The 18,647-nt window shown below is 44.4% G+C and overlaps 1 protein-coding gene across 4 annotated transcripts in view; it reads left to right on the top strand.

Annotated features, from left to right (window-relative positions):
• Window positions 1–18,647, top strand: part of LOC147827762 (uncharacterized) — a 66,966-nt gene that overhangs the window by 39,984 nt on the left and 8,335 nt on the right. The window contains exons 1-2 of one of the 4 annotated variants that reach the window (XR_015452081.1): window positions 120–3,372; window positions 7,131–7,218. The exons of 1 other annotated variant lie outside the window; for it this stretch is intronic. The gene's annotated coding sequence lies outside the window, so the exon portion shown is untranslated. Of the gene's footprint in view, window positions 1–119; window positions 3,373–7,130; window positions 7,219–15,635; window positions 15,783–18,647 lie in introns of those variants that run through there. 2 more of the 4 variants (XM_087213344.1, XM_087213343.1) reach the window with 2 other exon arrangements.

The raw sequence follows: 18,647 nt of genomic DNA on the forward strand, positions 1-18,647 counted from the left end.
ATTAATTAATTTTCAGTTACATTTGTTGACAATATTTTGTTTCCATTACATTGCCTGGCTTTTTTTAACATACAGAATTTTACATTTGTTTGAAATCAAATATATTCAATTATGTATTTTTCCTTTGGTTTTATTCTAAAAATATCTTTGTCCCCCGAGTGTAAATATGTCATCACCTATATTTTCTATTTCTTTTAACTAATTCACTTTTCTATTTAATCCCACTAGATGTTTTTATTATATGGTGTGGGATGAGGACCTTAAATTCTCCTCCAAACAGTAGTACAATTACTGCCATATTATTTATTGAGTAATACTTTTCTCCACTTCCATGTATTGTCACCTTTTCCAAAATTTTATGTATCTTGGGATGTGTAGCTGGCATGGTCCAGTTATCTTAAGTGGTGTGTGTGTGCGTGTGTGTGTGTGTGTTCATTACTGATTCCTCGCAATGTCCACTTTGCTGTTCCTTATTAGATATACACAGAACATAGACGCTGACTGGATTTGGGGGTTTATGTTTCTTCCATGAGTTACCTCTTTGCAATTTAAATTTCAGTAGCACTGCTTCTTCTCTTGGTCATTATGTCAGGAATGTAGGACAGAAGCTTATCTCCTAGAAGAACACAAACAGTAAGGAACCTTCCTAGCAAACAGGAGATAAGGGTTGGGGCCAGGTTTCCCACATGTGTGAACCATGAACCATAGCGCTCATTCCCGAGCACTCCGGGTGATAAAGGCTTGAGCTCTGTAACCTCAGAGGTTGGAGGTTTTCTGGCCCAATAGCATCCAACTGGCATAAAAAGAGCAAATCTCTGGAAGGGGTTCCCAGAAGAGCTCTTACATGATGCATAGCCCCTCACCTTCTGTTAACGGCTCACCCCAACCTGCCCTTGGTTTGCAGTGGAGTTATTTCATTTACCAGGTGTGAAAATTGGATTTTACCACAGAGGAGGGGAGTTATTACCTGTCAGGACTGCTCTTTAGGGGAGCAGAGATTGTGATGGGATTTATTAAAAGAGATTCGCTATGCATGGAACATGTAATTAGAGACGTGTTCTTTTAAAACTGGATTTGCAATCATTGTCATTTTAGGAGTGCTTCTTTTTTTCTTTCAGTGTTTCTGTCTGACAGCCTTCGCCCGTGTAGGTTGCACACATCCTATCTAGGAACTGAATATTTTATATGGCACCATTCTGCCAAGAGACAGACCTCGGGGGTGTGACAGAGTACAGCTGAGGGGGGCGGTGAGAACTGCCTGTGGTTTGGGTGTTGATATTGGTCACACATATGATACTAAGAAGGAGGACAGGATGATAAAGTAATTCTCAGGGTAATTAATTGCTATATAGTCTGGCTGTAGTTTGATGGGTCACTCCCAGAAGACCACCTAATGAGAGAATTCTTGGAAGTCAAGATTTTAGATTTAAATACCTGTTGTTAGAGGCTCTGTAGACAGCCTCAAAGCTAGTACCTGGTTAACTACAACTGCTCTTTAAAAAAGACACCTTGTTTACTATCAGGCTGAAAGTGGTGGCTGAATTTATTATTGTTTAGCATTTCTAGCACACTTTGTTCTTGCTGAGAGCTTTAAACTTATTTATGTATGTATATTGGTTGCTCTTTGCAGCACTCCCAAGAGATGAGTGGGTGATAAGTTTTATTATCGCCTGCTTTTCCAACAAAAGGAGCTCCGGCAAAGAGAAGGGACTTGCCTGGGTTTACCAACCAGAGCTCCTGGCTCCTGGCTCCCGGCTCCTGGCACCCTGAGGAGATTCTCAACAAAATGCTGATAAATTCAGCCCACGCTGCCCTCCTCCGTGCCCCACCCTGTGTCCCATTAACCACAGTAGGATGCCCCCTCCACTGTGGGCACCTGAGTCTAAACACAAGCCCTTCCTCCCTAAGTCACCTTCAGCCCCTGCTTTTGCTGTGTTCCCATTGCCGGGCTCAGCTCCCTGAAGCCATCTGTGACTCAGCCTTTCCACCCACTTCAGTAGCCCACTACCTAAATATCATTTACCTTTCTCCCCTCACCCCTTTCCCTTTCTACTGTCAAAATTCAGGCCTCGGGGCCGGGGGGATTTAGCTCAATGGTACCAGCACCTGCCTGGCAAGTGCAAGGTCCTGAGTTCGATCCCTGATACCAGAAAAAAAAAAAATTCAGGCCTCATCACTACCTACCTGAACTACTGGAACCCTAAACTGGGTCTCCCACTTTCCATCCTAAACTGTTCTGTCCCCTAAGTCTGCCTCAAGCCTGGCTGATGAACGCCCCTCTCCTACTGGCTTCCTTCCTTCCCAGGACCCAATCCCCTCCCCCACTGAGGTCAGATTCTCACTCTGCACTCAAGGCCCTAACCCCCTTTCGTTTTTAGCTTCCTCTTCTTCTAAGCCCCTAAACAATGTCATTGTCCATCGAGATCACCTGTGGAGTTAGGCAAACCAGCCCCTGTTCACTGAGGCTGTGATTTAAAGGCCCTTCCTCTCTCCCTGCCCCCCTAAGCAGTCAACAGGCTTCCAGGTGATCCTCGGGCTCAGTACCCTCTGGGCCAGGCTACCCTAGCCAGGTTCTCATGAATCTCATCAAGCCCGAGTTCTCGCCACAGCCCTGGCCTGGTGGTGCCGTCTTCTCAGCCTGAAACACTCCCCCATCCTCCTTTCCACCTGTTGAGATTTTTCTCATGCTTTAAGGCCCAGCTCAAATATCTCCTTCTGGAAGCCTCTTCTGGTCGGTCCAAGGGGTAGAATGCAAACTCCTTCACATGAAAGTTGAGGACTTTTCACAGTACAGCGCAGGTTACAATTAGTTCCGCCACCATCCCTAGAGCTCCCAGCGCACTGAAAGGCAACCTCACTGTGGGCCCTTCGCACAGCCCTGGCCAGGAATGCTGAGCTCCTGTCCCTTTCTCCCTCCCTCCTTTCCTCGGCTCCTCCATTGAGTCCTACCGGATTCAGTGCCAAGTCACTTCCTCCCTGGCACATTAGTCACCAAGTCTTTCTAGAGTCTCCCTCCCCCGAAGCCTCTAAGTCCCTCACTCCATTGCTTTTCCAAACCTTTGTAGCCTGGCCGAGAAGCTAAACTGCACTGTATCCAACTTGTGTTCGCCTGTTTACCTCCACCCTAGGCCCTGAACTTAGCTAAGACTGTATCTGAGGACCCGCCACAGGCATGTGCAAAGGAGTCCCTTCCTCCCCTGCCATTCCTCACCTGAAAGAAACACCTTTACCGTTGTCGGGGGTCGTTTCTCTTCCTCTGACTCTTCTCTACTTGTTTTATGCCACCTATTAGACTGCAAGCACCCCTGAGTGGAGAAACCTTGCAAGATTTTACTTCCCATCTCAAGCCTGGCTGCTTAGCCAAGGAGGGAGGTCAGTACACATTTGAGTAGCTGAAGGGTAGGGTGTTGGGCTCAGCTAGCTGCTAAATAACCCCATTTAAGGGGTTAACAAATAACATTCAGAGAAGTTCTTCTCCTTTGGGGGTATTTGCATTTTAATGGGAATCTTAAAAACCCAAAGGAAATGTTCTCTCATGGTGGGATTTCAGGCTTTGTAGAGAGGCTTTTTGTTTGGTGATAGCGGTGGTGGTGGTAGTACTAGATGGGAACTAGGAAAAGTTCCCCTAGCCTAGGGTCCTTATATTTTTTGTGCCATGGGTCCCCTTGGGCAGTCCAGTGAAGTCTATGGACAGAATAATGGTTTTTAAACACATAAGAGTGAATACATAAGGTTACAAAAATGTTATAATGATCTTAACATTAAAAGCATCAAATTTGCAGCACAGTAATATTTATGCTTCTTTATTAAAACATTAATAAGGTCTACTAGCAGGTCCAATTACTACTGTAATTTTGTCATAGTGATGACTCCTAATGGTATTTGGAATACCCACGATCCTATCGGTAAAAAAGCCACAGACTGTTCATACCACCTTGGTGTGCTAGCTGTATTCATATTCTGAGGAAATGATGAATCTGTTAAAAGTTTGTGGCAAGCAAGGGCTGGGGATGTAGCACAATGTGAAAGCTCTGGGTTCAATCTTCGGTTCCACAAAAAAAGCAAAGCTACCTTTTCTTCTTTTGAGTTCTAGTCTTAGTCTCCATCCTGGACCTGGGGTTTAAGGGGCATTGTTTAGTTGAGCCCCCTGATGTGATCTGAGTGGTCCTGAATCTAGTGTTTTCCAGACCCTAGGATGCCCTAGGATGCCTCCACTGTGCTCCACTGCCTCTACTTTGAGTTCCCAGATTCTTAATGTACTCTAAGTTTGCCTCATTTATCCTAGAAATATAAAAAGAGAAACAAAATGATTGTTCAAGCTGGGTATGGTGGCACACCCCTGTAATCCAAGTACCCTGGGAGATGGAGAGTTCAAGTACAGCTGGGCAGCTTAGTGACTGAGTGAGGCCCTGTTCCAAATAAGAAAATAAAAAGGGCCTGGGAAAGTAGCTCCATGTGGAGACCCTGGGTTCATTCAGTCCCTGGTACTGTGGGCATGGTGGTGGTGGTGGTGGTGGGAGGGGGTGAGATTCTCCTCCATCAGACACTAAGATGTCAGGCCTGGGGGAAAGAGGCATGGGATAGGGTGGGACCAGAGGAACCGGGTTTGCCCCAAATTCTGGAGGAGGAAAGCAGTGGCAGAGTTTCCCTGAGGGTCTCTATGAGCTTCCTTTAGTTTCAGGAGTCAGTATTGGGGTCAAAGAGCCCGATTCCAGGGTGGTCTAGCATAACATCCATTTTGGTCATTCATGACTAAGTGAAATATTTTGTTGCTCCTGAAGCACCATGCTCCCAAATGCTAATGTTACTTCTAATGTTGTTCAAAGTGTTTGTGCAGTTCTCGTTTCAGCACTAAACTACGGGGAACACATTCAGTTTATTCCCAGTTATCCTTGTGTGTTTTACTGAATTGGAGGCAATTTTCCCCCAGACAATTACCAACCCTACCATTTGGGAAACACATACCTCTGCTGTCAGTGAAGGCGTGCTTAGAGCATATAAGTAAAATTTAACATTAGCTGGACATGTAAGTACCATATTAGCTAGACAAATCATCACTCCATCCCCCAATGATTGTGACATTTCCCTTTTCTCTTGCATACCTTTTCCCTGGTTGAGCTCATTCTTTTTATTGTTGAATAAGGTGCCATTGTGTAGATAAACCACCTTTTATTTATCTATTCATCAGTTGATGGACATATAGGCTGTTCTTACTTTTTGGCTGTTAGAAATAATGCTGCTATGAATAGTCATATATGAGTCTTCGTATAGACATTTGTTTTTATTTCTCCTAAGTAGATAACTAGAAGTGCAATTGCTGGATCATATGGTAAACTGATGTTAAACCTTTTAAGAAACTGCTAAACTTTTTTGAAAGTGCCTGCACCATTTTATATAGCCACACAGAAATACATATATAAGAATTATAATTTCTCTCCATTCTCACCAGCACGTGGTATTGTCTACCTTATTGTTTTTATTATCACCATCCTGTTTGGTATATGGTGGTATCTCACTGCTTACCTGAGCCACATGTGAACCCCTTCCATTTTTGACCATGATGCCCCTTACCCCTTTCCAACTTTGTGACTAGTAACAAAATTTATGCTCTTCTTCCTTCCTCTCATACTTACGTGCTGCCAAAACCAGCTGCTACAGCCAGTCTTTGCCACCTCATTCCCCTTTACTCTGCCTTGATCTGCATCATCTCAGTCCTAAATTTCTGCAGTCTTCTAGCTGCTCTCCTTGCTTACTGTATCTTCTCCTCAAATCTTCCTTCCTGGAACTGTAGATTAGTGGTGAGAATAGTAATATGAAAAAGGGCATGAGTAGATGTGGAGTCAGGGAACTGTGTACTCACTGGGAATCACCACTCATTGCCACATGATCTTGAACTAGACCTGTCACATGTCTGAGTCCAGCTTCTTCATTAAGTTATTTAACGTCTTTGATCCCCTATTTCTTCATGTGCAAAATAAGTCACTGATAGAACCTATCTTATAGAGCTGTTCCTTAATAATAGAACCTATCTTATAAAGCTCTTAGCACAGTGCTAGGTATAGGGACAGCAACCAATCAGTGCTGGCTTATATTACTTTAATGATTACTATGACCAGGATTATTATTCATTACCATAGAGCCGCCCCTCATCCCTTCACAGGGTTTTCATCAGATGTAAGTGTGGCTGTGCATTGAAAATGCTTTGAAGAATACCATGCAAATTGCAATGGTGTTACATTTACAAGGTTTTTCCCTTGCTTGAGGAGAGAGGCAGTGCAGAACAGTGCCGAGGACGCAGGCTTTGCCACTAGCCTAGCATTCAAATCTGGACCACTGTGCTTTTTAACATAGTTGCACACATTGAACAAGTCATTAGTGACTCCATTTTGGTTTTCTCATCTGAGAAATGGATGCAGTTGTAAGTCACATCCAGGATGATGCTATAAGGAAGTCACCTGTCCTAGACAATGCTCAATAAACTAGCTTTTTAATTTTTTAAAAAGAATTCACTGTGTAGCCTTCTTATAGACTTTCTCTATATTATTTGTAATTAATTCTCACCTTGTTTATCCGCCTGTATTCCCCTAAGCCCTACTACGCACATCAAGGAGAGGCTACAGTAGAGGATTAAATTCCTTCACCTCAGACTGACTGGTTTTAACTTCAGCTCCACCACTCTCTAGCTGCTTGGGAGTTACTTATCTTGGATGTCACTTACATTTTTAAATAAGAAAGGCTTCTTAACTGCAAAACAGAAAGGACAGTTCATACACCACAGGGTTACTGTATGCATTAAATAAGTTACAGTCCTTAGAAATAGTGTTTGTCATATGCACATATTAAATACTCAATAAATGGCAGCTGTCATCATGATCATATTTTAATCACCTTTGCTATTGTCATTTCCTGATGTGCTATCCACACATACACTGCTCCTTTCAGTGGTCTGGCTTGGCCCCCTATCTGTCTCTCCTGGGTCACCCTTTCCTCTTGAAGCTACCAAGTCGTATTCTTTGACATCAGTTCAACTTTTTTTTTTTTTTTTTTTTTTTGACAATGCTGGGATTGAATCCAGTGCCTTTACACAGAACTCTATCCCTCCTTCCTCCCCCTCCCCTCTTTTATTTCAGTTTTGAAACGTGGTCTCACTAAGTTGCCCAGGATGGACTCGAACTTTTGATTCCTCTGCCTCAGCCTTGCAGAGTGCTGGGATTGTAGGTATGTGTCACTGCGCCAAGCCCAGTTCAACTTCTGGCCCTTCATGAAATTATCACTCATCACTCCAGAGTCTACTCACTGCTTTTTCTTTTTTGTCATTTTTTTTTTTTCTGGGACGTCTATACTTTGCATCATGTCTATAATTCAATTAAGGAATTATTATTAAACACTTTATTATTGTTTTTTCTTGAATTGGTCTGTAAGATGTTTTCAGCTTCTAATAAAACTCTCACCCTACTTAATTTGGTACTAGACACTCTAGGTGCTTATTAATTCTCTTGGGTAAAAATTAAGAAAGCAAACATGTAAAAGCCATTGTGAGATTTAAAAAACAGGTTCTTGATCACCTGTTTAGTGTCCTCAATTACTGTGGATCAAGACTGTCTTTAGTCACTTTTCTCATTGCTGAGACAAAGTACTCAAGAGCCAAAATTAAAGGAGGAAAGGGTTTTTTTGGCTCAGTTTGTAGAGGTTTCAGTCTGTAATTGGCTGGCTTCAAGGCCTCGTGGCATGGCAGAGGGGCATCGCAGAGGAGAAACAGTTATGGACAAAGCAGGGCTGGCAGAAGGCAGCAAAAAAGCAAGCTACAAGGGACAAGCAATAAGCAATGGTCCTCTTTCTGTCCCTTATATCTCATACAGGCTACCCACCCACACTCACACCCTTAATCCTAGCATCACACTGTGCATCAATCCCAGCATCACAACCTTGATCCTAGCAGCATGCACCAGCCACCTTGCAAAGCCCCACCTATGACTGCACGAGGCTTTGCGGGGACCTTTAGATACAAGCCATAACAAAGACTGATCCTGGGCGAAAGTATTTATGACAAAGCTTAGCACTGACTGAACAGAGGGATGGTTGGTGAAGAATCCCAAAATCAAGATCAGCACATTGAACTTACTAAAGCCTCTCTGTATTGGCAACAATTACCATGTTTTTGTTTCCTCATCACTTCTTGGCATCTCTCTCCAATTTCAATCCCTACCTCCAATCCCAGAGGACTTATTTGCCCTCAGAAAGCCTTCTGAGTATCTCTCCTTTGGCTTGAATTTCTGGGGAAAGATCTCAAGCTGCAGAATTAGCCTTTCTTCCCAACAATATTCTGAGTGCAGGTAATAATTAAGGATAGAGGTATGGTCAGATAACTTAAAATAAAACAGAGCTAACCCTTTCTTGTGTTGCCCTCCGAAGGGTGACTTCATAAATCTAAAAGTATGGGGAAGTGGGGGAAAGTGACAGCTTAAATCCTAAGGCCTGAATTTCTATGGGTGAATTTAAAGGAGTATGTCAGGATCATTATGGACATGCTGGCGTGACACTGGGTGGGATAGCGAGAAATGTGGCCATTTCAGTGCCCCTAAAATCACCCCTAAAACCAATTCCATTCTGGGCAATCCAGAGGTAACCAAATGTAATAACAATAGCCAATACTTACTGAGCATTTGTGTGCCAGGCACTATTCTTACGTATCTACATGTAGTCACGTATTTATCCTCACACTGTCCTGAGAGGAAACTATCATCCTTAGTCCATTTTATGAACCTTCCCATGATTAAGTAATTTTCCTAAGATCATACAGCCCGCTAATGGCAGAGCTAGGATCCAAAACCAGAGTCTGACCTTCCAAAAATGTTTCTGTTGAATCATGAGTCTCTCTGTAGAAGCATTCTGGGAAGACAGGGGAGCAAACTTCATGAGAAAAGGTATCATCACCATCATCACAGCAGCCAAGGTGCTGTCCATGTCACTTGCAGGCACTGTGCCGAGCGCAGAGAAGACAGAGGCCTCTGGCCGGACAACACGTCTCAATCAGCCTGACCTTCAGGTCGCCTCAGAGGCCTCCGCCTTCACAAAGCAGTCTTTGCTTATCCCCTCCCCCTCAAATAACACATCTCCTCTGATTGCCATTTTACTTTTCGCCTGTGCGCTGCTTCTTATTTATTACCTTCTTTCTTGCATTGTGGTTATTTATATACATTGTCATGCAGCTGAGCCTTTGTACATTGCTGAGTCCTTTGCCTGGCTGACTCCTACGCATTCTTTAAGATTCTGCTCAGGTCTTTTTGCTTCCCTCACTCCCCTGTCTGGATGGATACTGCTCTTCTGTGTGCCCCCCAACACCTGGTATTTATCCATAGTATGGCACTTATTATTATAATTGATTATAAATATTTACTTGTCAGTGTTCCTAACTAGATGGATTTTCACATCCCAACCTCTAGGAATGTGTCTTATGACCCCTTTCTATACACTGAAATCTTCAGTACTCCACATCTGGCACACAGTGAGCACTTACTAAACTTTTTTTTTCTTTAAATGAATGAATCTTCTATACAAGTTTGATTGAACCTCAAAGACATTGCATGTCTGATTCATTTTTTGGATCCCTCAAGATGCCCTGCACTTAGTAGATGCTCGATAAATATAGCGGTGATAAATTATTCAAAAACAAAAGAGGCATAAGATTCTGCTCTTGGGATATAGGGGGAAGACTGAGACCTACAATAGAAGGTAGACCATATTAAAAGTTTACATATTTAGGCTATGTTTTAAAATTGGTGATATAACAACTCCTGAAATGAATGATAATTTTTTTTTGCCTGAAATTACTTGGATAATAAAGTGTAGAGGGGCAGGAAGATCACAAGTTCAAGACCAAGCTGGGCAATGTAGTGACTTAGCAAGACCCTGTCTCAAAATTTTAAAGGGCTAGGGGTGTACCTCAGTGTGGAAGCCCTGGGTTCAATGCCCAATACCACAAAAAGTTCAAAATTAAACCCACATCTATATAACTACAAAGCCAATATTATTTCTGTTATCCATCTTGTTAGGATCTTAGGGTAGAAGAGCCCTGAAGATGAATTAGAGAGGAATAGGTACTGAACAAACTGTGATATTATGTAAACAAGTCTTAGCAAGAGCTGTCTGGAAAGAATATGTAGATTTGACTGATGAAGGGAGAAGATCGAGGCAGAGAGTTTGTCAAAATAGTCCTAACCTGGAGAAAAATAAATAAATAAATTGCTTGAAGGAAGAATTTGTGAACACTGGTAAGAAGATACATACACAGGAGATCTGGAGTCAAGATTACCCCCATTGTTTTGAGCTTAAGTGAAAGACATAAGGAATTCAGAGACGAAACTTAATGTTGAAAGACAGTCAATTTGTTTTTGACATGTAGAGTCCCTCTAGAAGTGCAAGCTGAGTAGATAGAAATTCAAGGCCAGATTGAAGTGAGGCCTGAGCTCGACCTGTAGATGTATTGGTTATATACAAAGTGAGGAGAGTGAAAGATCCTAAGGACAATTGGGGAGTGAGGAAGACCAAAGAATGAAGAACTTTAAGCAACATCAGCAACTAGTAGACAAAGTAAAGAATTTAAATTAATAAAGAAAACAAAACCAGAATGTCATCATTCCTTGGAATTCAAACCTGAGGGGTAAAAGGGGAGACTTCATTAGATGGATTTAACAATTAGGTTTGGCCATATTAAAAGGAATGTTTTAGCAGAATGGCTGGGTTATTTCCAGAGGAGGGAATAGAACTATGGGGCAGAGAACATAGGTTAACAGTTGGATAAATTTGGAATAAAAAAGGGAGAAGGGCTATTGAGGCATAAAAAGGATTTTACTGAAGGTACTAAAGCAAAGGGTAAGAAGCCAATGGAAGGGAGAAAACTGAGCAAGGCCCTTCCAAGGCAGGATGAGATGACAAGGTTAATCTTGCAATATAGGAGAAGTGTGGATAAAATGTGGAGTAACTTCTGTTGGAAATGACACAGGGAACCATGAGGAAACATAAAAGGATTTCCAAGCAATAAGTAATGAAGTTCAGTGTAAGTTACATCGCCTGAATTGTGGTTGGGATCCATTTTCTTGGTTTCATGTCAGCCCAGGAGTGTAAAGGGAAAAGGGTGGTCTCAGGACAGCACTAGGGATCTCCAGTGCTGGAATGGTGAGTGGGCAAGGATTCCAAGGCAGCTAGTGAGAACAACCTGGATGCAAACCACGGAGGCGGAGTCAGAGCTGAAATGGTTGGGTAGCAATCCCAGAGCAACTGGGAAGAGGTTGATTGTGTCAAATGGAAAGAATCCAGCAGCAAAGGCAGAACTCAGGGAAAATAAAATAATTGTATTTGAAAGACAAAATTCCTACATAAACGTCTAGAAGAAAATCAAAGTAGTAGGAACACTTACCCAGAATGATTGTAGGGAAAGCAATTAAGAATGAGAAATGAAGTACTAAATTAGTGGAAATTAAGGAGGGAAAGGGGCCCATTTGGACAAATGTGAAGAACTGATAGGAAGATCAAGTGATCCGGGGAGAAATAGACACGGAACCTGCAAGTTGTCTCTTGTTAATCCATGATGGACTACAGTTAGATTGAAAAAAGTCATTTAGAACTTAAGAAAAATGGCAGGATGAATGTCACAGAGCTGGAATTTTAGAAGGCAGAATGATGAGAATAAGAGGCACCACCATACAGGTTTGAGCCTGAAAATAACGCACTGGTGGTGCCTTCTCAAGGTTATCTCACGGATTCATCAGAGCCTCACAAATATTGTGCCTCTCCTTCCCAGATTGTGCAAAGCACTTGTGTGGTAACACAGAACAATACCCACTCTGGCATCAGAGTGCCAATGGCTCCAGGTGAAGCTGCCAGAGGGAAGGAGGTGGGAATATTGATTTTTACTTTACAAAAGAGATAATTAGTTTTACATTTTTTAGGCAGGGCTAAAGCTCTGGGATTTCCTCTTAGGCTTCAATGGATGAGTGAAAGCCAGGATAGGGAGATTTGTTTCTCCAATTATGGGCAACCTAGAGAAGAAATAATTTCCCTGACTACCATTATTACAGCACTATGAAAGTCAAGAGATGCCATTCTATTCTAACCCTTCATTTTCAGCTATTATGGCTCCTTTGGTGTTGGATTTCACCAGCTTTGGTTTGGACAATAAGGTATGTAGATGAATTAGTAATGAATAGTACAAACAGCAGGAACCCATGGACAAGCTGAGGGCTTTGACCATGGCAAGAATTTGTTAGGGCCTCTTGTAACCCTAACACCAGCTGGCTGAGTGGGCTCAACCTTTCTTAGTCTTAATTTCATTATTTTTAAGGTAGAACTTCATGTTCTCAACCCTTGGAAGTTAGAACAGTGTTGTGGAGTGTGGGACTCAAAGTCTAGTCCCTAAAAAGGACCATAATCTTGGCAAAATCATTAAATTTCAATGTCAGAATTCTCATCTGAGAAGCAGGATGGAGTCCCTCCCAATTCTAATATTTAGGTGTGTTTATCAAGAGCTGAAGAAACAAAAGCACTTGTTCCTTCACCTGGAAAGTGAGCAGGTAGAAAAGAATGGAGCCAGGGATGTAGCTCAGTGGCGCCGCACCTGCCTTGCAAGTCCAAGGTCCTGAGTTCGATCCCTAGTACTAGAAAAAAAAAAAAAAAGAATGAAAGCAAATTTAAATAATAACACAAGTGCTATGATTAGTCAAAGAACTAATAAGCCAAACTTCTATCACCCATGTTTGCAATACAGTGAGTGCTTATCAGCCTTATGAGGAGCAAATTTCAGTCAGAAAATCAAAATCACCAGGGCCCGGGGATTTAGCTCAGTGATTCCACCGCCTCCCTCACAAGCACAAGGTCCTGAGTTCGATCCTCAGTACCGAAACAACAACAACAACAACAATTTTCCCATTTGGGTTAAAAAAAACACACCAAGATTTCTTATCTTAGAATTTCTAGAGTAGCAGAAACATTTTGAAGCTTTTTATAGGATGCTTTTAAAAATGATTTCACCATTATCCATTCGTGTTTATGTATCTATAGTGTGTTAGATCCTTGTACACTGAAATAAAATTCCTTCTCAAGTGAGATGGAAATGGATGGAAGTTAGAAAATTCAGAGAACATTCTAGTAAAATAAACTTTAATAGAATGAATAATATTTTAAAACATATTTGTATCCCTGTGTAATGTAGCTAAAGTAATATTACTATAGAGACCCTAACTCTGATGTCATGATTTTTAGCATGCCTTAACTCTTGGTATTATTGTTCTTACTCTAGTGTTGTGTATTTAATATTCATTTGCATTTTTCTTCTGATTCAGTAAATACAGTACTTTTGAACTTTAACACATGTGGTTGCATGAGGGCTTGATGCCAACGAAAATAGGTTTTTATTAATACACATTACTGTTATAATGAGTTTGGTTTTGAGCTTACAGAGCAGAGTGATCTGGTCTGGAATATCCCAGCCCAGTGCTAATTTAGGCACTGGTTTTCTTTTCTAGATACAATCTACCTGTACAATTTGTGAGCCTTTTCCACCTAAGTTGGTAACCCTAATCAATCCTGGCTTGACTCTCTTTTCTTATGTTCATACCTGGCCCTGTCTCCACCACCTTTTACAGAGATTCTTAGCTGTGTGACATCAAATATTCTGTAATTAAAACTTGATTTTTTCAAAAAGCCTTTTAAATATTTCCTATTTGGAATCCTTCAGTGGCTCTTAGGTTTATATTGTTTATACCCTCTGCTGCTTTTTTTCTTTATTCACATCCTCAGTCACAACAGAAGAGAGAAAACATCTTGCTACAGTTTTTCATAGGATCTAAACCGAGGAGGCTGGACATAGAAACTTACAGAGCCAGTTAAGAGTTTTAAGTGGTTTGGAAAAGTGAATCAGCTTTATCATTTAGAGTTCTCTTGTACAATCCTTTACAACAGCAGCATTCCTTAAAGGGTGCCCCAAGGAAGGTTTCCTATTTTATAGATAGGGAAACTGACACAAAATAGATACCCTGGTTAAAACCACGGGCAATAGAAGCTAGAGCGAAAGGAAATTTATCTAGATCTCTAGCCTGTGCTGCCTTCATCCATCTTTGGGGAGAGTATGAAGTACATTCTAACGTAGGCAGACTTCACCGAACTGAGTTAGAAAACCTCCTGGGCCGTGCAGAATTGCAGAAGCAATCTCACAACAAGACTCCACAAAGCTCAGACGCAGAGAGTAACAACTGTTTGTTTGGGAAGGGCTGCAGAGCAGACAGGTGTGTGGTAACGGTCATGGCAGCAACAAGAGCCACAGGAATGAAGCAAGAGCAGCCCGGATCTGAGCTTTCATTCAGCAACATGCGCTAACCATGTTGCCGTCACTTTTCCTTCGGAGAAAAAGTGCAGTCAGACGAACTGCCCTCTTATCCTCGGGGACCGTGTTGGGATCCAGGGGCTTTGAGTCCTCCAGGGCTAAGAACGGTCTTCCCGAAAATTAGGGGAGCGACACTGCGGTTGTGGAGCGATTGAAGGACCCAAGCAGAGGGTCCTCTCCGAGGGCTCCAGGCAGCGTCGCCTGGGCGGGGCGGGGCTGGGCCGGACGGGGACCGGGACCGGGACCCCGCGTCAGCCACCGAGTCCGCAGGACCCTGGCAGAACGTGCTGCGGAGCCGGTGGAGGAGAGAGCACCCGAGGGGGCCTGCGAGCCAGCAATGGCAATGGCAGTGCAGAGAGTGAGAGGTGAAGGAAAGGGACCGGAAAGGGGCAGCGGGGACTTGCACCCGAGAGGTGTGAGGAGGTGGTGGCCTTGAAGACTGAGGACTAGGCAGGACTGAGGCGACCAGGGGGAGTGAGGGAAAAGACCGGTTCTTTCAGCAGCTCCCCACTGGTTTCCGTCAAAGATGGCCAAATTCCACACTGCCCTTCCCCCTCCGCGCCGTTCCTAGCCCCCTTCGGTGGCTCCCCGACCGCGGAAGGCGGAGGGGAGTCCGGGTGCGAGCGCGTGGGGAGGAGGGTGAGGGTAGAGGAGACCCTGCCCGGTCGTACCTCCCAGCCGGCCGGCCCTCTGAGAGGCTCTTTTAGTTGAGAAAGTGGGCTCTGCCGCTTTAAGGTGGGGAGTGGGCGTCACCCCTGGCTGGGTGACGAACCGGGGCGGGGACCGGTGGGCGTGTCCATGTAAAGCAGGAGGCGGGCCGGTGGGCGGTCCCATAGTAAAATGTTGGAGGGAGGGGTTGGGGGCCTGGGCGGCAGGCGACCCGGTGGGCGGGGAGAGGGGCGGGGACTCCCCTGGAAGGCGGTGGAGGGGGCGGAGGAAGCGGCCGGGTTGGTACCATTGCGGGAGCTCCGCGAGGGGGACGGTGCCTTTCCCCGGGAGGGGCGGGCCCTTCCCGGCGTTGGGGCCGGGCGCCGAGGCGGGGCGGGGCGGTCCCCAGCGCTGGCCGGGCGGGACTCGGGGCCGGGGGAGGGGGCGCTTCCCCGCTCGCGTCCGAGGCGGGGCCGGCCGTACCTTGCGAGGCAGCTGGGGGAGGGTCGAGGGGAGGGGGAAGGGGCGGTCCCGGGAGGGGGGAGCCGGAAAGGGGGAGGTGCCGGCGGACAATGGAGCCTATGTGTGCCTGCGGGAGTGGGACGGCGCCGCCGCCGCCGCCGCCGCCGGGGGGAGACGCTGCGCCACCGCTGCCTCTGGCCCCGGCCCCGGCCCCCCGGGGCTGAGAGCCGCCCCGCACCGGAGCCCCCTCCCCTCCGCCGCCCCTCCTCTCCCCTCCCCCACGCCTGCCTCCGGGGTAAGTGGCACCTCGGGGGAGGGGGAGGGGAAGGGCCGGCGCGGGGTGTGGGGGGGTCGGGTCCGGCCGCGTGTTCTGAGCCTGTTTGGGGGCAGGGGAGTCCACCGCAGCGGGGAGCCCGGGCGGGGGCCGGGGCGGGGGTCAGGGCTGCGGATTTGGGGAGTTGAGTCCCGGGGAACCTGTGGGGGGAGGTGAGGGCGGCGCGGGAGCGGTGGGTAGAGAGGAGGGGGAGCATCGCTCTCGGGTTTGTAGAGGTTGTGTCCCGAACAGTGCTTGGAGAGGTTACACGAGAGGGTAGGACAGTCCTGGGATGAAGGAGCCTTGGAAGAGCGAGATAGCGAGATGAGGGGATTCAGGTTGAGTTTGGTGGGGTCTGAAGACCCTGAGATGGATAGAGAGGTAAAGGAGACTTTGCAGGCCGGGGACTTGTTGAAGGGTGGGGGGAGGTGAAAGCTAAGAAGACTTGAGTAGCAAGGGGCTCCAGCAGGTGAGCTGGCGGTGTCTCCTCGGTCACTGAGTCATTGTGGGGGTCGTGGAACACACCAGTGGTTTTCAAAGTGGAGCCCTGGTCGCTGGCCTTTCAAAGTTGCACGGACTATTAAGATGTCACTGGTTAGTTTGGGTGAGCCCAGGGAAATGGAGATATCCCTAAGGAAAGCAACAGCAGGGTTGGTCAATCCGTCCAGAGGGAAGGGCCAAGGCCTGTAATGCATTTCTGGGGACCTTATGTGAAGGCTCCCAAGCATGAAGGAGGACGCCAGAAATCTGCCGTCCACGAGCCTGGGCCTGCAGGAGGGTAAGGAGGAATGGATTTTAAGTGATGGAGAGTGATTTAGAGGCTCAGTTGGAGTCCAGTTGGGGACTAAAAAGTTACAAGACAAGGTAGAAGAATGGACGTAACTTCGTCTTAGTGGAGAGAGAGGATCTAAGGAGGGAGCGAATTGATGCAAAGTTACACTTTGGTTAAGGCAAACATAAGTAAATCCCTGGCAATAGCCTGGGAAAATGAACTGCTATGTAAGAAGTTACATTTTGGGTAATGATGTGTGGTGGAGTATTTGTTAGCGTTTGATCTATTAAGGAATTAAATGTTCCTTCTTGGGCCAGAGATTCAGGTTCGTGTGCACTGAGCACTGAGCAATGGATGAATCAATTAGAATTAGGAGGTAGTGAGTGAGGAGAAGTAGAGAAATAGTTGAGAGATGGATATTAAGGGGTAAGGCTTAAGTATGTTTAGAACCTGTAACTCTTTGTGGAGATCGTGGAGCATGATTGTCTTGTTGCTTTTGTTTTTTGACTGGATCCTGGTGATTGGGAAATTTAACAAAGAAATGTTTGTGAGTATAATGTGATAATCCTAAGTAAAAATTTAAGGCCTCTATATTTAAAGCCTCTTTATTCACTATTGAAAAACATGCAAACTGTTAAAGAGAGAGATGGGTTAAGAAGAGAATCTGGAACAAAGATACTTTGAGAATGAGGCTTCCATTACTTGTTTGATGGTTTGAAAAAAAGAGAAAATTTAAAGTTAAGAAAAGTTTGGGGGTAAGAGTATATGGGATTTGATAGTTTTATGACCTAGAGATTGGTGTTAAACCATTAGAGTAGTATTCTGTATCACTGTGCTGAATGTGAGATGACAAATGTATGATAGATAGGGAGGCCGTTGGCTGAAAGAACACTTTCTATCTAGTTCTTTTTTTAATAAGGCAAGTAGTGTGTAACTGGCTCTTGAGCAAAAGATTCCCAACCTGGATTTTTAGATGACTGATATAAGCAAAGAAGTACTTGTATACATTGCATTTATGGGATATTTTTCCCATTGCCTTCCGAAGTGTCAGCTCCTGTAAATAAAAAAATAAAAATTGCTCTCTGGTTTGTATTAAAAAAATCCAGAGACTTCACAAACATTGTTGCGAACTAAATATTTGATCATGGTGACTTGGTATAGTGGTTAAAGCCTTGAACTTGAAACTAAGAAGACAGCTCTCCCATTGACTTACATGTGACCTTGAACAAATCTCCTTCTTATTCTCCATTTCTCCCATTTGTGAAGTGATGCTGCCTGCTGTGATCACTCATAACTGCATCTCAGCCTAACATGTTAATGCCTATCAGCAAAGTGCTTTGAACACCTCTGAGAATAAGCGATTATATAGCCCAACTTTCCCCTCTCGTCTGCGAGACTGCTATGGTATCTCACCAACAGACCAGATTCAGCTTTTGTAATAATTATAGCAGCATGCTTGATCAAGGAACAAAAAGAGCTATCTTGTACATCTGTCTTGCTCTGTTTTCTGAGTTTGGGTTTTCTATTAATTTTGAAAGGTAATACCTCTCTCCATTTAGTGGTAAGACAAAAATGTAAGCAAAGGACCTCAGAAGAGAGTGGGGAAATAGATGCTGAGATGCTAATCTAGGCTATGCCAGCCCTAAATGTGTGTGGCCTTGGACATGTTTCTTGGCTTCCTGGAATTGGAAGCTAATTTTTTTCAGCTATGACATAGTATTGGTGGGATGGCTGATTTCTCTGTCTGCTTTGGGTAGAGTACAATGATGGTAGAGTCTCTAGAAACTTTACTTGCTCGAGATTTGGAGTTCTTAACTTTAATATCTCCTATTACCCCTTTGGCAATCTAGTGAAGCGTAGGGTCCTTCTGGGAATAGTTTTTAAATGCACAAAATAAAATACATCGAATTACAAATGAAGTAGAAACAGTTACCAAAATGTTAATTGTGATATAGTAATATATGTGCTTCTTTATAACACATCAAATATTAAACTGCAGATGTATGTCTAACAGTACTGTAATTTTGAAATAGCTGCTATAATTTTGAAGTAGCAGTGAGTGCACCTATCATATT

Source organism: Heterocephalus glaber, unplaced genomic scaffold, assembly GCF_053883595.1.
Source record: "Heterocephalus glaber isolate CG9 unplaced genomic scaffold, H.glaber_assembly_v1.0 deba00001442, whole genome shotgun sequence".
NCBI lineage: Eukaryota > Metazoa > Chordata > Mammalia > Rodentia > Bathyergidae > Heterocephalus > Heterocephalus glaber.